Source organism: Muntiacus reevesi, chromosome 18 (assembly GCF_963930625.1).
Source record: "Muntiacus reevesi chromosome 18, mMunRee1.1, whole genome shotgun sequence".
NCBI classification, from domain to species: domain Eukaryota; kingdom Metazoa; phylum Chordata; class Mammalia; order Artiodactyla; family Cervidae; genus Muntiacus; species Muntiacus reevesi.
In genome coordinates this window covers 46,168,116-46,183,978 of record NC_089266.1, presented here as the reverse complement: position 1 = coordinate 46,183,978, position 15,863 = coordinate 46,168,116, and the positions used below count along the sequence as shown (strand labels likewise).

The window sequence follows — 15,863 nt, the reverse complement described above, 5'->3', positions numbered from 1 at the left end:
TGGTTGGGAATCCTCCTACCAATTCAGGGAACACTGATTTGACCCCTGACCCAGGAAGAATCCACATGCTCGAGGGGCGACAAAGCCCATGCGCCAGAACTCCTGAACCCGCAGTGAAGGGTAGCACCCACTCACCGCAACTAGAGAAAGCCCTGTGCAGCAATGAAGACCCAGAGTAGCCGAAAGGAAAAAAAAAGAAAAAAAAAATCCAAGACTGGGCTTCTCTCATAGCTCAGTCGGCAAAGAATCTACCTCTAACGCAGGAGACCCCAGTTTGATTCCTGGGTCGGGAAGATCCCCTGGAGAAGGGCATGGCAACCCACTCCAGTGTTCTTGCCTGGAGAATCCCATGGACAGAGGAGCCTTGCAGGCTACATTCCATGAAGTTGCAGGAGTGACTAAATCACCACCAAGACTGGGAAAGAGAGGGAGGAGCTGCTCTTACAAAGCACCACATGCATCACCTTTGCTACTTAACAGGTGGACCTTTTTACCCCCTTTTAGACATTAGGAGCTTAAACCTCAGCAAGGGGACAGGAGGGAGAAGAAAGGATGGGATGGCTACTAGTTGCACCCTTGCCCTGCCCGGACCTGAAGTTCTTTGCATGTACTTTGTCATCATCACAGCCAGTCAAGGAGGTAGCTAGGTTCTACTGTCCCAGCTGGATTAATGAAAAATGGGGGCCAGGGAAGTTGGTAATAGTGGGGGCAGGATAGAGCCAAGGTCCTTCCTCTTTCTGCATCACTTGGCCAGGCTGAGATGCTTCTTTGGGACCACACCGGAATCACTTTCTGGCTCAACACCAGAGATCAGTTGGTGGGGCATGGTCTTCATTTTAAAGGGACCCCAGAGCCCCAGTCCTCATCTGTTGTTTTCCCGCCTCCTTCTTAGGGGTACCCAATCTCCCCAGCCTTCTCCAGCCAGCCTGAGCGGCAGTCAGAGTCTGGGAAGTCTCTTTGGGATCTCTTTTCACAGCTGGAGCCTGTCAGACTGTCTCTCTCCTCCTCACAGGCAGTGCCAGCCCTGGGAGACTTACGGTAAAGGCACTTTGATCACAGAAACCCTGGGGAGCAGAAGCGAGTGGGAAAGAGAGAGTGAGCGCATGTGAGAGAGATTTACATCCAAAGTCAGATCAGAGATTCCCATCCCACCGTAGTTACGCGGCGACTCGCTTCTGTCACAGGGCCTGGCCAAGCAGCTAAGGACCGGGGCGGCGAGGCGCCAGCCTGTCCTGGGAAGAGGTCCCCTGGTCTGGCTGTCCTTCCTCTGACAGAGTCATCACCTTTGGGGTGGAGAACCAGACCTCCCCTTTACTCCCCAACTCATTAGAGTTAGAGCACATCAGAGCCAGACGGCCCGTAAAGATCTCTCCCCACCTTGTTTGGGATCCGGAAACTGTGGCTTGGGAGGAGAGTGACTGCCCAAGTCACAGGTTTACCAGGGGCAGGGCTGAAGCCAGGATCTGGAACTCTGGGCCATGTTCTTTCCACGACAGCAGAGGAAGTGGAGGGAAGCAGTTAAGAGCCCAGACTTTGGATCAGGCAGGCCTCGGTCCAGAGGTGAGCCCAGCTCCAGCCTCGCTGCTGTGTGATCTGGGGCAGGTGTCTCAACATCTCTGCTCCTTCAGAGCACACACCCGGGTGAAGACTGCTGTGAAGCTCAAATGAGACGCGTGCCTGAGGAAAGCCCGGCCCTGCTTGCTGTTATCATCGCTGTCCTTGTTGTTGGGCTTCGTGATCAAGCAGAGCAGACAGAGGAAGAGGAACAGAGCAGGTGGAAAGCAGGGCTGGAGGCAGAGTGTGAGGACACACAGCTTCCTCCCTGAGTGAGGGGCCTGAGTCAGTGACCTGGGCTTCTTGGTGATCAGACCCTTGACATAGATGATCGAGTTTAATTCCCCCACTACCCTATGATCTGAGTGGAACGATACCCATTTTACAGATGAATGAGAACACTAACAAGGTTCAGAAAGTGAAAGTCTTAGTTGCTCAGTCATGTCTGACTCTTTGAGACCCCACGGACTGTAGCCCGCCAGGCTCCTCTGTCCATGGGATTCTCCAGGCAAGAATACTGGAGTGGGGTAGCCATTCCTTTCTCCAGGAGATCTTCCCAACCCAGGGATTGAACCTGGGTCTCCTGCATTGCAGGCAGATTCCTTACCATCTGAGCCACCAGGGAAGCCCAAGCAATTCAAGCAACTTGGCCCCATTACCCAGTTGGTGAGATGGGCAGGACTGGAATCCTGGTCTCTGTTTTTGTTTTTCCATTTTGCCAGCGGCCCCTGAGACCAGCCTCACTCTCCAGGGGTGCCTGTGTTTGCAGGGCATGAGATGGGCAGCCGAGTCTGTTTTGCTCCTTCTAAGAGGCTGGACCCACTCTAGCCTGGCCTGGATGGGGCCCCCAGCTTTCAGGCTCCCTCCTGGGCTCAGCTGAGTCCAGCCTCCCCCAGAGGGAGGCAGTGCTCTGGTCCTCTGGCCGCCACGTGGCCCACCTGGTCCTGCCTGTTTCCCTGGAGACAGGTGGGGTTGACTCGCCCCGAGTTGGTGCTGAGGGAGGGACAGTCTCCTGTGTTCCCCAGCTCCTGGCTGTGCTGTTGACTTAGGCTGGTTCTGTGGCTCTGATGGGAGAATAACACAAAATAGACCAGAATGTTGTTTCATAGTAAATTACTCTGATTTTTATGGTGCTGTGTATCCTGTCGCCTGACAAAGTATATCTAGTTTACCGTGGGAGTTTTTCTCGTTGAGTTTTAGCTCCTCTGCCCCCTGCCTCCACCCTCAGCACTTGGTTACAACACAGAGAAGGATGTGGAAACCATTGAGGCCCCCTCAAGTTGTCACTTCGAGGAAACTGGGGCCCCGAGAGGTGAGATGCCAGCACCCAGGTCCTGTGGCAGGGCTAGATTCCAGGATCCCTCTTACACGGACCACAAGGCTGCCTATGGGATGCACAGACGGGCAAATCTGGGGGCCCTGTTCTCAGAGCTGTCCCCAGTTCCTCTTGCTTAACACCAAGGCCAAGTGGGGGTGCTCCCCATCCTGTCTCGCAGACTGCCCTTTCAGGACCCATCATCTTGTCTGCTTTACCCCCAAAACTAATATTCACTGGAAAGGAGGCCCCTTGAAGGCCATTGCTGAGGTTCTTGTAATTTGATTTGTACTAAAAGGCTGAGCATGTGCTATCCAAAAGTCTACAAGCAATAAATGCTGGATAGGATGTGGAGAAAAGGGAACCCTCTTACACTGTTGGTGGGAATGCAAACTAGTACAGTGGCTATGGAGAACAGTGTGGAGATTTCTTTAAAAACTGGAAATAGAACCGCCATATGACCCAGCAATTCCACTTCTGGGCATACACACCGAGGAAAGCAGATCTGAAAGAGACACGTGCTCCCCAATGTTCATCACAGCACTATTTATAATAGCCAGGACATGGAAGCAACCTAGATGCCCATCAGCAGATGAATGGATAAGAAAGCTGTGGTACATATACACCATGGAATATTACTCAGCCATTAAAAAGAATTCATTTGAATCAGTTCTAATGAAATGGATGAAACTGGAACCCATTATGCAGAGTGAAGTAAGCCAGAAAGATAAAGACCATTACAGCATACTAACGCATATATATGGAATTTAGAAAGATGGTAATGATAACCCTATATGCAAAACAGAAAAAGAGACACAGATGTACAGAACAGACTTTTGGACTCTGTGGGAGAAGGCAAGGGTGGGATGTTTCGAGAGAACAGCATCGAAACATGTATATTATCTATGGTGAAACAGATCACCAGCCCAGGTTGGATGCATGAGACAAGTACTCGGGCCTGCTGCACTGGGAAGACCCAGAGGGATGGGGTGGAGAGGGAGGTAGGAGGGGGGATCGGGATGGGGAACACATGTAAATCCACGGCTGATTCATGTCAATGTATGACAAAAACCACTACAATATTGTAAAGTAATTAGCCTCCAACTAATAAAAATAAATGGAAAAAAATAAAATAAAAGGCTGAGCATGTGGAACTGCTCTCTTAAAGAAAGTACCAGCATGTTTGAAATTGGGTACAGATTGGGAAAGGGGTACGTCAAGTCTGTATATTGTCTCCCTGCTTATTTAACCTATATGCAGAATGTGTGTGTGTGTGTGTGTGTGTGTGTGTGTGTGATTCAGTCATGTCCAACTCTCTGTGATTCTATGGATTGCAGCCTGCCAGGCTCCTCTGTCCATGGAATTCTCCAGGCAAGAATACTGGAGTGGGTTGCCATTTCCTTCTCCATATATGCAGAGTACATCATGCAAAATGCAGGGCTTGATGAAGCACAAACTGGGATCAAGATTGCCAGGAGAAATATCAATAACCTCAGATATGCAGATGACACCACCCTTATGGCAAAAAGCAAAGAGGAACTAAAGAGCCTCTTGATGAAAGTGAAAAAGGAAAGTGAAAAAGTTAACTTAAAACTCAACATTCAAAAAACTAAGATCATGGCATCCAGTCCCATCACTTCATGGCAAATAGTTGGAGAAACAATGGAAACAGTGACAGACTTTATTTTCTTGGGCTCCAAAATCACTGCAGATGGTGACTGAAGCCATGAAATTAAAAGATGCTTGCTACTTGGAAGAAAAGCTATGACCAACCTAGACAACATATTAAAAAGCAGAGACAATACTTTGCTGACAAATGTCCATGTAGTCAAAGCTATGTTTTTTTTTCCAGTAATCATGTATGGATGTGAGAGTTGAACCATAAAGAAAGCTGAGTGTCAAAGAATTGATGCTTTTGAACGGTGGTGTTAGAGAATACTCTTGAGAGTCCCTTGAACTGCAAGGCAATCCAACCAGTCAATCCTAAAGGAAATCGGTCCTGAATATTCATTGGAAGGACTGATGCTGAAGCTGAAGCTCCAGTACTTAGGCCACCTAATGTAAAGAACTGACTCATTGGAAAAGACCCTTATGCTGGGAAAGACTGAAGGCAGGAGAAGGGGACGACAGAGGATGAGATGATTGGATGACATTACCAACTCAGTGAACATGATTTTGAGTTAGCTCCGGGAGTTGGTGATGGACAGGGAAGCCTGGTGTGCTGCAGTCCATGGGATTGAAAAGAGTCGGACACAGCTGACTGACTTAACTGAACTGATGTTTAAAAACTGCCAGGATTGGTGGAACTGAGGTGACACCTTGAAACTCCCAGAAATTTCCTGGGCCCTCAATCCATCTGACTGCACTCCTCCATACCGCATTGCCAGGGAGCCAATGCTATTTGCTAGGCTTTAGGTGAGGCATTCAAATCCAAGTCACTCCGAGTATGCCAGTGCTGCCAGTATAACCAAGAACTTGCTAGAAATGCAAATGGGTAACCTGATCCCCTGGTGAGTGCACACACATCAGAGTTTGAGCAGGGATACTTTATTTTGGTTTAGTTTTTGTTATTTATTTTTAGCTGCTCCGGGTCTTAGTCGCAGATCTTCCTTGTGGCCTGAGGGATCTTAGTTCTCCAACCAGGGATCGAACCTGTGTCCCCTGTATTGGAAGGTGGATTCTTAACCACTGACTGCCAGGGAAGTCCTGAGAAGTGCTATTTTAAACCATACTTTTAACCTGCACTCATCCCCACTTCATAAATGCAGACCCTGAAGCCTGTGAAGGGTCCATGGCTAGTCTGTGTGATGATATTATTAAGATACAGGGCTGGGATTCAGACTCTGATCCTTCTAATGCCAAAGGATGTTGGAGGATGGGGAGGGAGCATGGAGAAGATGGAGAGAAGGAGCATTGAGAAAAAGTGACTGGAAGGTGGAGATATAAGATGGTGAGGGTGAGTTTAGGAAGAATATTAGAGTTATTTGGAAAGAGGCTTTGGCTCTTTTCAGCAGGCAATGGAGAACTACTAAAGACCTAGGAGGTGAGCATAGTCGCTCTATCAATCCATCTTCCCAAAAGGCCCTGCATTGCAAGAGATGCTCCCAGATCTGTCTAAAGGCATTGGGGGTCCTCGTGGCTGAGAGGTGTTCTTGATCCTTCCTTAAGGACTCTGGCTACACATCTGACATCATCAATGGCTGCTGGTCTGAATTATCCAGCCCAGTGTGGAGCTCAGGGTCAGATGGACAGGCTGCTGGGGGCTTGGACCGCAGGGAGTCGGGGGTGGGAGCAGTGGGAGGAGCCCTGGATGGGGAGGAGGATTCACGTGCCCCGTGTCATCTCCTCTCCGGCAGAAACACCTGCACTTCCTCCATCTGGGTCTCGAGGGCTTCTGCTCCTGTGCCAGCTTGAGCCACCTCCTGCTCCTGTGTGCCCCTGCCCTGCCCGCAACCTGGGCTCGGAATGGACAAGGACCAGGGGTTCCATCTCCCTGTGTCCGGGAGCTCTCTATCTAGCGCAGCCCATTATAGCGTTTTTGACAGCGAGCTCAGGGCAGGGAGCAGGGTTGCCAGTGCAGTGGAAGCAGTAGCAGGTTTCCAAGTCTAAGGTGCTTGTCCCATGGGTCCGCTCAGACACACGCCCACTCCCCCCGCCTCCCCTTTTCCTAGTCATCCCATCCCTGCTCCCCTCGCTATGCTGGTCAGTGCTGATGGCACTTCCTACATCGCCAGACTTGCAGAACCAGACACTCATGTGCTCCTAGGACAACCTGATGAGATAGGTAAGATTTATCATCCCCATTTTACAGATGGGAAGGTGGTGGCCAATAAAAGTCAAGTGACTTGCCCAGGATCACAGGCTCAGAGCCAAGGCCACAACCCAAGTCTCTTGACTTTTAGTCCATAGCTCCTTCCACTTCAAAACCCTGAACACTCTTCCTAGTCTGCTTTGGGGAACTTTCTAGAATATGAATGCCCTAGGTGTCACCAGTCACATATCCTGGCCTCAGCATCTCATATTCTGGAAAGTTCCCTAAAATAAACCAGAAATAGCTTTCAGGGTTTTAAAGCAGAAGGAACATGAAAGTCGCTCAGTCAAGTCTGACTCTTTGCGACTCCGTGGACTATAGAGTCCATGGAATTCTCGAGGCCAGAATACTGGAGTGGGTAAGCCTTTCCCTTCTCCAGGGGATCTTCTCAACTCAGGGATCGAATCCAGGTCTCCAGCACTTCAGGTGGATTCTTTACCAGCTGAGCCACAAGAAACTATGGACTAACAGTCAAGAGAGTTGGGTTGTGGCCTTGGCTCTGAGCCTATGATACTGGGCAAGACACTTGACTTTTATTGGCCACCATCTTCTCTTCTGTAAAATGGAGGTGATATTGAATAAACACTACCTATCTCCACATCTGTCCTTGTCACCCACCTACCACCATCCTTGTGGGTGCTCCTCCTCTGCCCACACCTTCTGGGGAGACTGCTTTCTGCTCTCTTGCTTCTCCATTTCTAGAAGCCCCTTATCCTCTTGGCATGCCTATACCCAGCCTCGAGGCTTCCCTTTCCCCCAAGCCTCCCCTTTCTGACTCAGAGCCATAAATCCTGGATACAAGGAATCCAAGGTAATGGTGGGTATCATGGGGTGAGGCTAGTCCAAGCTGCCCTCCTGCCCCATCTATGTCCCGTGGCCAGTCCCAGTTCCATGGGAACAGCCTGGAATGCAAACAAAAGCCTGGCCTGCAACCTCTGCTCCCAAAACACCGGGTGACCCTGCATGGTGCTGAAGGGCACGTGTTCTGGAGCAAGCCTGTCAAGACTGGGATTCTCATTTTGCTCCCCTTAGCTACATGACCTTGGACAAGCTATGCTACTTCTCTATGTCCCCGTTCACCCATGGATGGATTCCTGATAGCACCTACTTCATAGGATTTTGGAGGACTGAATAAGTAAATGCCCCCAAGTGCTTAGAAACAATTTGCCACACATCAGGTATTTATACTAGAGAAGCCTCAGTTTCCCCATCTGTGAAATAAAGGGGGTGTGCTCTCTGCTCCCTAAGAGATCCCTCTCTGGCTCTGACATTGCAGAGTTCAAGCTCTGTTTGGGCAGTCTTGAGCTCTGCTGTTTCTCTCCCTTTGTGGAATGCTCAGCGCAGGGTCATGTGCAAGATTAATAAATAAATGGATAAATAAATAAATAATGCCTTTCATTTGCGCAGTGTTGAATAGTTCTCAAAGTACTTTCTCATCCATTAATGATCTCAATGGAGTCATCACGCAGGCTCTGGGAAGTAAGCCACCCAGCGATTATTACTGTCATTTTCAGATGGGGAATGAGAGCTTTGGAGAGGCAGAGTGACTTGCCCAAGGTCATGTAGGTATTTGATGTTGGGATGAGAAGAGGCGAAAAAGAGGCTGAAAAGGAAAGGAAGAGGGGGAAGTGTGGCGGTGAAGAGCTCTGGGTATCAGAAAGTAGAAAGATGAAGTAGAAATTTTGCAGTAAGGGAAGGGGAGGGGAGGACGAGTTGAGAGAGTAGCATTGGCATATGCATACCACCGTGTGTGAAACAGAGCTACTGGGAAGATGCTCTTTAGCACAGGGAGCTCAGCTCAGGCTCTGAGGTGACCTAGCAGGTGGGATGAGGGTGGGAGGGGAAGGAGGCTCCAAGGGAGGGGATGTGTGTGTACACAGAGCTGATTCACTTTGTTCTACAGCAGAAGCTAACACACCATTGCAGCGCAATTATACTCCAATTAAAAAATAGTGAAAAATAAGTGCAAAAATGAAAAGAATATTTGTCAAACTCAGAGCTTTGAAGTTTTTCCTGTTTGTGGTTCCTCAAATATATGACTCCTGAGGGAGTTTTCTTCCCTCACTGTGACTGAGTTAGTGTCTGGGACTCAGTCTAAGCTTCAGCTAAAAATTAGTAAAATCTTGGGCTGCATTAATAGAGGTATGGTGCTCAGACTCAAGGAGGTGAAAACTCCGTTCTGTGTGGGAAGCCCATGTCTAGTCCTAGGTATGGCACTTTGAGATGGACTCTGACAAACTGGAGGTGGGTGAACCCTGAGCCCTCTGGGACAAAGTTGAGGGAAACAGACTTGAGGAAGAAAAGACTTGGAAGTCTCAGAGTCTTCACCTATTAGAAAGAATCTGGACTTGCTGTAGGAGGCCCCAGGGAGCAGAAAGAGGACAGATGGATCAAGGTACCAGGGAAAAATTTAATTGCAACAGGAAGAGAACTGGTTAATCTCTGCCGCCAGTTCTCTAAAATAGTTTCTGGCCCCTACCATCCCCCCATACCACCTACACACTGAAGCTCAAGTTCCCTTGATTCCCCCCTTTCCTGGCTCTCCACGATGTCCTTTCCAGGCTCTAGGAGTGGGATGGGCCATGCCCCTTGTCATTCTTCCCTCGGGTCACGAGCATCCCAGGGATCCCTGCCTTGGCTGCAGGCTCATGGTTGAGGACCCTCCCAGCCCTGAACAGTCATGCAAGGCTCTGTGCAGGGAAGGCCCCTGGGAAACCCGAAGGGGCTTGTTTTACAAAACAGCCCCTGGATGGGGCAGGATTAAACAGCCTCCCACCAGGCCTGGGGAGCTGGTTGCTGAGGAGGGCGAGGTCAGTGAGGATTGGGCCCGTGTGGGGAAAGGCAGGGGCCAGGGCAGGAGTGTGGATGAGGGCGCAGGGATCCTGAAAGGAGACAGAATGAGCTCTGCGGGTGGGGGATGGGGGAGGGGGAGATGCATCTGCCCAGCACCATCTCTCCGGGTCCAGGGCTCAGTCTGGAGCCTGCTGCCCTCTCAGCCATGGCACTCATCCTCAGACGGAATAAAAACAAGGCGATTATCGTGGGTGTTCTGGCATCCTGAGCACCCCCTTGGAGGCCGCGCCGACTGACGGCTGGGATGGGTCTTTAAGAGAGTGAGAACTAGAAGGGCTTAAAAAAAACCCAGCTTGTCAGCAGTAATCGGCTTTTGTTCTGCTCTGTCTCTGCTGGGGTTCCCGCGCTGCTTCGCAGGGAGATAATTTACCTCTAAGAAGCTTTGCTGTCTCAGGGGCCGGAACACAGGGCCCACAGTCTGAACTTGGGGCTCTGTGGCCCCTCCGTCCACCCCTGCCGGCCCACTCCTGCAGTGGCAGGCAGCCTCCAGGAAGGCCCTGTCTCTCTGCCTTATTTTCCCACACTTTCTCATCCCTGCTGTTGCTCTTGGCGATGGTGGGGGGAGGCAGGGATTCCCCACGTCTCCTTCCCTGCTCCCTCCTCCCAGTTCCCGGTAGCAGGGAGGAACACACGGGGGCAGGTCAAGGACTGGGAGGGGAGGGGTGGGAAGATGCAGGAGGGCATTCAGGTGCCTTTTTTTTCTTATTTTTTTGGTGTTGCTACATGTGGGATCTTAGTGCTCGGACCAGGGATTGAACCCGCACACCCTGCAGTGGAAGTGTGGAGTCTTAACCACTGGGCCGCCAGGCAAGTCCCCTAAGGCTAGTGTTCTGCAACCCCTTCTCCATCACTTGGGCCTGGTTCTGATTGAGCAGATAAAAACACAGGATGGTCAGGTAATTCATTAATTTTTAAATGTTTACATTTTTACTGGGGTATAACTGGTTAACATAGAGGAGGGCATGGCAACCCACTCCAGTATTCTTGCCTGCAGAATCCCCAAGGACAGAGGAGCTTGGTGGGCTACAGTCCCTGAGGTTGCAAAGAATCGGATACGACTGAGCGACGAAGCACAGCACACGTAGCCAATTAACAATGTCGTGATGGTTTAAGGTGATGGTTAACAGCGAAGGAACTCAGCCGTACGTACACGTGTATCCGTCCTCCCCAAATCTCCCTCCCATCCAGATTGCCACGTAACATTGCGCGGAGTTCCATGTAGTGTATATGTGTGTATATGGGCCTTTGTAGGTTATCCATTTAAAATACAGCACAGGATGATCAGTTAATTTAAATTTCAGATCAACAGTAAATAAATGTTTTTGGTATAAGTATGTCCCATGGAAGATTTGAGATGTACTTACTCTAAAAAATGTATTTATTGTTTTTCCAAAATCTAGATTAACTGGGGGTCTGTGTTTGATCTGGCCATGCTAAGGCTTGATGGCTCCTTCCTACTGCCTCTGGGATGGTCCAGGAGCATCTCCCTGGCTGGGAGGGCACAGTCCCAACTCTTAACCAGAACCATTTTTAATTAAAGACAAAGGCCCCATTTCACAATAAGACAGAGACCATGGCCTTCAGGAAGCTTTGGGGTGGCCTCCAGCAATCAGTGATTGTTGTCAGCACTGCCTAAGAGAAAGGCACGCATGTAAACATGTAAGCATCCCTATCAGAGATGATGGAAGTGAGGCCTGGAGAGGCAGACCAAGTGGCCCAAGGCAGAGCAAGGCAAAAAGGCCTCCGGGCTTTTTGCAAAGCGCATTGCTCACCCCATGCTCCACTCGAAGCAGCCACTTGAGGAAGGGTGGAGGTGGGCATGGTGGTCAGGGCTGAGAGAGAGGGAAGGACCCAGGCTCACGTTTCTGGCCGTGGTGGCTTCCTGCCTCCAGCCAGCCCACTGCTAAGTCCCCTGCCCGGGGCAAACCCCATGCAGTCCACAAATTTCCTCCCTGGAGGGCTTCCTGGAAGAATCTTCAGTTGCTGAAAATGACCCTGGGGGAGCTGAGTTCAACTCCTGCTTCTCTGAACAGCACTCTGGGCGGAGAGGTTGGGCCGCTCAGAGTAAAGGAGGCAATGATTCTCTCTGTGGGAAGTTAGGGTCCAGTCCCCAGCACCGGACTGTGAGAATATTGACAAACTCGAGGTGAAGTCAGGGGAGAGTCTGACCCTGAAACATTGGGGTCAAGTTGGAGGAACTGGACTTGGGGAAGTAAAGGCTGAGGAGTTTCCACCTCTTCTTCACATGTTAACAACCTGGACTTGCACCAGAAGTCCTGAGGGTAGAAATAGGATCTCAAGATGAGGGGTCCCAGGGGTAAAGCCCTCATTTGCCCAGAAGCAGGGGGAGTGGCTGATTCTGGTCTCTGTTCTGTGTGACCTTGTTTGAGATACCTGCCCTCTCTGAACCTCAGTGCCCCAGTTAGAAAATTGCAAGGTGCCCTAGATTGTATTCAAGCCTTTTTCCAGTGCAGAGTCAAGGTGACTCTCACTCACGGTCCATTAGCAGACTCCACAGCCAGCAAGCTGAGGTCAGAGGTCATGCTTCACTCTGTTTGGTGAGTCCCCTCGCCCTCTATCTGACTTCATCAAGATGTGTTAGTTGTTGGGCGATAAAAAGGAGAGAGACTCATTCATTCAAACCAGATGGGGGCGGTTAACAAAGCAACCAAGGCCTTGTTAAGCCCCCCGGCCGGTGAGCCCAGCCATACCCTTCTTGTCACCCCAGGCCGTCCACTAGGCTGAGCTTCACTCTCCCTCAAACGTGCCTGATCCCCTTGCCTGTAATTCTCTCATTCATGTCCTACCTCGTATCTACTCATCCTTGAAGACTTCGTTTAAATGGCTGTGCGGGGACTTCCCTGGCTGTCCAGTGGTTAAGATTCCATCCTTCCACTGCAAGGGGGGTGCAGGTTCAATCCCTGGTGGGAGAACTAGGATGTCCCATGCCTTGTGGCGAGGACAAAAAAAAAGAATTGTTGTTGTTCAGTTGCTAAGTCGTGTCCAACTCTAAATAACAACAGCAACAAAAAAGTCTGTGCAAAGACTTCTGACCCCACCCTTGCTTGCCCCCCCTCATCCCCTCCAGAGGACTTCATCACCTCCTCCCCGATGTCCCAAGGGAGGGATCCTGTCCATTTTACTGAACACTTGCTGTCCTGCTGGGCAGGGTGTCTGTCTATTTGCCTGCTGTGCACATGGGATGCACAAGGAGCCTTTTGGCCTCCCCGTCTCAGCTTGAACAAGCCATCGCAGTGAGCTTTCCCCTCTAGCTCATCTTCTGAAGTGTCTCCAGTGTTATTTGCTTCATGGGACTTCATGATCTGTAACTTAAATAAAAACATGTCGTTGATATCTTTGTTTTCTGTCCTCACTTCTGAAATACAATCCCAGTGCCTTTGTCTTTTTGGTATCTCCAGCACCTAGAATAGAGTCTGGAACACAACACACACTCGATGGATTTATTGAAAGGAGTGAGTGTATGAATGACTCTAAGGCCCTGGGAGAGCTTTGATTGCTTTGTCCAACCAATATCCATCCTCCCTCCCTCCAGAGGCCGTGCTGTGAGCATCCTTTGGGGAACCTTCTCCTCTCTCTGTCTGTGCTGAGGCTGAGCAGGTCCAGCCTCTTCCCTAGTCGCAAAGCCAGGCCTGCCATCTAGGCTTGGCCCATCTGAGCATTCCTTCTCCCTGGCTGGGAACGGGCCCTGGGCCACGCTGTTCCAGAGAGCCCCAATCCCAGGACACTTGCTGCCAACATTGTAGGATGTAAACTTGTTGCTGCCAGTGGGAAAGTCTGCCTGGGAATGATGCCCACACAGAAGGAAGCTGGTCCAAGAGATGGAGAGAGACAGGTTCCTGGCAACATCGCTGCGGCACCTGGATCCAGATGCGCCTGAAGCCACCCCTAGACTTTCTAGTTACACAAGCCAGTAAGTTCTCATTTCTGCTTAAAGCTGATTTGAATTGTAATGTATTATTACAACTGGAACAGCCCTCATTAATGCCAATTGGAAAAGTGTGTTAAATCATCTTTTTATTATCATCTAGCCTCCAACAGAGCCTGGCATGCAGTAGGCACTCTGATACATGTTTTGAGTGAATAAATGGCAGTGGGCACTTTAAGAGGACGAATACGTCCCATTTACTTCAACATTTTCCCCTTTTCTATCCAGACAAATGTTCAATACACATTATGCATGCGGTGAATGTTGATTGATTCCCGTTGGATGTGATTCATCTCCTTTGCTCTTCCTCCTCCTCTATTAACTTCCTGTTCATGGAGGCCCCTGCCTCTTTCCCCCACTCTCTTTACAGCTCCCGAGTCCCCATTTTCTCATTCTTCTTTATGTTAATAATTACAGTAGTTTGCAATTTATCATCCAGAAGAGGTCCGTGTTCCAAGTTTCAAAACAACCTGGGAAGAAAAGTGAATGCTAATAAATAAAATCATAGGTATGGTGTACGCCCGGCCTGACCGAGCTACTCACCCATCATGTGGCTTATTCAAGTTGTTCAGTTTCACGTGACTCTCCGGAGACGGGAAGGAAGCAGAGGGCATGGAAAAGCTTCCCTGATGTCACCTCAGTCCTCCTTACCTTGGGAAGCAGGGCATGATATTTGGAAGCAGGACACGATATTTGGAAGCAGCTACAATGATGAGGGTGCCCTTCTTTCCCTTGGGTCCTGTCATTGGACTCAATGGAATTTGGAAGTTGACCAGTCATTAAAAAGAGAACTTGATATCATTAAAAACTTCAGCCACATGCAAAAGTAGAGACAACCATATAATCACCCATCATACACTCATCCATCAACCTCAATAAAATCGCAATCTTCTTTCATCTCCATGCCCACCCACTCTCGATTACTTTGAAGCATATCATTTGTGTGGCAATATCATAATATACCATATTAAAGATATATTTATGCATATAAATATATTGAAAATTTATTGCTAGATGATAAATGCTCTTTTTTTTTAACAGAGTAATTTTTTTATTCATTAGAAAGCTTTTAAAGTAAAGGTCCACTTCAAGAAGTTCCTCTTGTATATTTTATTTGTTTTATTAGCAAATAAAGCGTCCCATTAGCATCCCTTTATGGGATGGCTTCATCTAGTCCTCAGAGTCAGATTCATCTTTATCTTGACTAATCTGTAAGTAATGAAGTTTGGAAGTCTCCTTGTCAGATGCAGCCACACCAAGCCAATCACAAAGATTGTTCTTTTCATGGAATTTCTTGGTAAAGGCCTTTTAGAGAACTGTTTATCAGAAACAGCGGCGATTTTACTCCTGAAGTGTTCAGTGTGGACAGCCTTGCCAGGGTTTCCAGTCTTTCCATTCATTGTAACTTTCTCCTATAGAAACTGTTCAGAATTTCCAGAATCAAAACTTCCATCTTCTGCTGGATGAGTAAGCTCCACACTGAGCTTCCAGGTTGACTTCTTAAGCTTCTCGTCTTTCTTTGGTGCCGTCTTGAAGGCCAGCTGTGTCATTAGAGAATAGCCCTACTTTACTTGTTGTTGCTGCAAACACTTTGCCAGCACATGGAGACACCTAAAGCCCAGGCTGACCCTCTTGAAAGTGACAGGCCTCCTGCAGAGAGAGAGGCAGAGGCGTAGCTGAGTGCATACCTATGAGTGATCTGATTACACTGGGCAGGATAGGTCTGAGCTATCGCAGATGATACCTGCCCAAACTGGTGACTCCCAAAATCACGAGCCTATAAAACAGCTGTTGATTCAAGTCACTAAATTTTGGAGTGCTTTGTTACTCAGTGATAGCTAATTGGTGCGTACCCCAAAGTGAGTGTTAATTCCTCAATTTCATTAAACATCTAATTAGTAGCAAAATTTCATTGATTATCTCATAAATGTTTTTTCTACACTTTACTTGTTTTTATCAGGTTCCACTAAGGTGTGTATATTTTGATTGATGGAGAAGTCTCATGTATCCTTTAATCTAGAGTTTCCATTTCCAATCTTTTTTTCCTTCTGGAATTTATGTTTCTAAGACCCTGTGTTCTTGACCCTGTAGACTTTTCCATGATCTGATTTTGCTGGGTGCTATGGTGCCATTTGGGGCTTCCCTGGTGGCTCAGATGGTAAAGAATCCACCTGCAATGCAGGTGGACCTGGGTTCGATCCCTCAGTTGGGAAGATCCAGAGAAGGGAATAGCTAGCTACCCACTCCAATACTCTTGCCTGGAGAATTCCATGGACAGAGGAGTCTGGTGGTCTACATACAGTCCATGGGGTCGCAAAGAGTCGGATATGACTGAGCGACTAACACTTCATGGTGTCATTTTGTGTGTTTCTTTGTCCCCAGAT

At 49.0% G+C, this 15,863-nt stretch overlaps 1 pseudogene; it reads right to left on the bottom strand.

The window, feature by feature from the left end:
* Positions 1-14,649: 14,649 nt before the first annotated feature.
* On the bottom strand, positions 14,650-15,029 carry LOC136150183 (ribosomal protein eL22-like; annotated as a pseudogene).
* Positions 15,030-15,863: the final 834 nt, after the last annotated feature.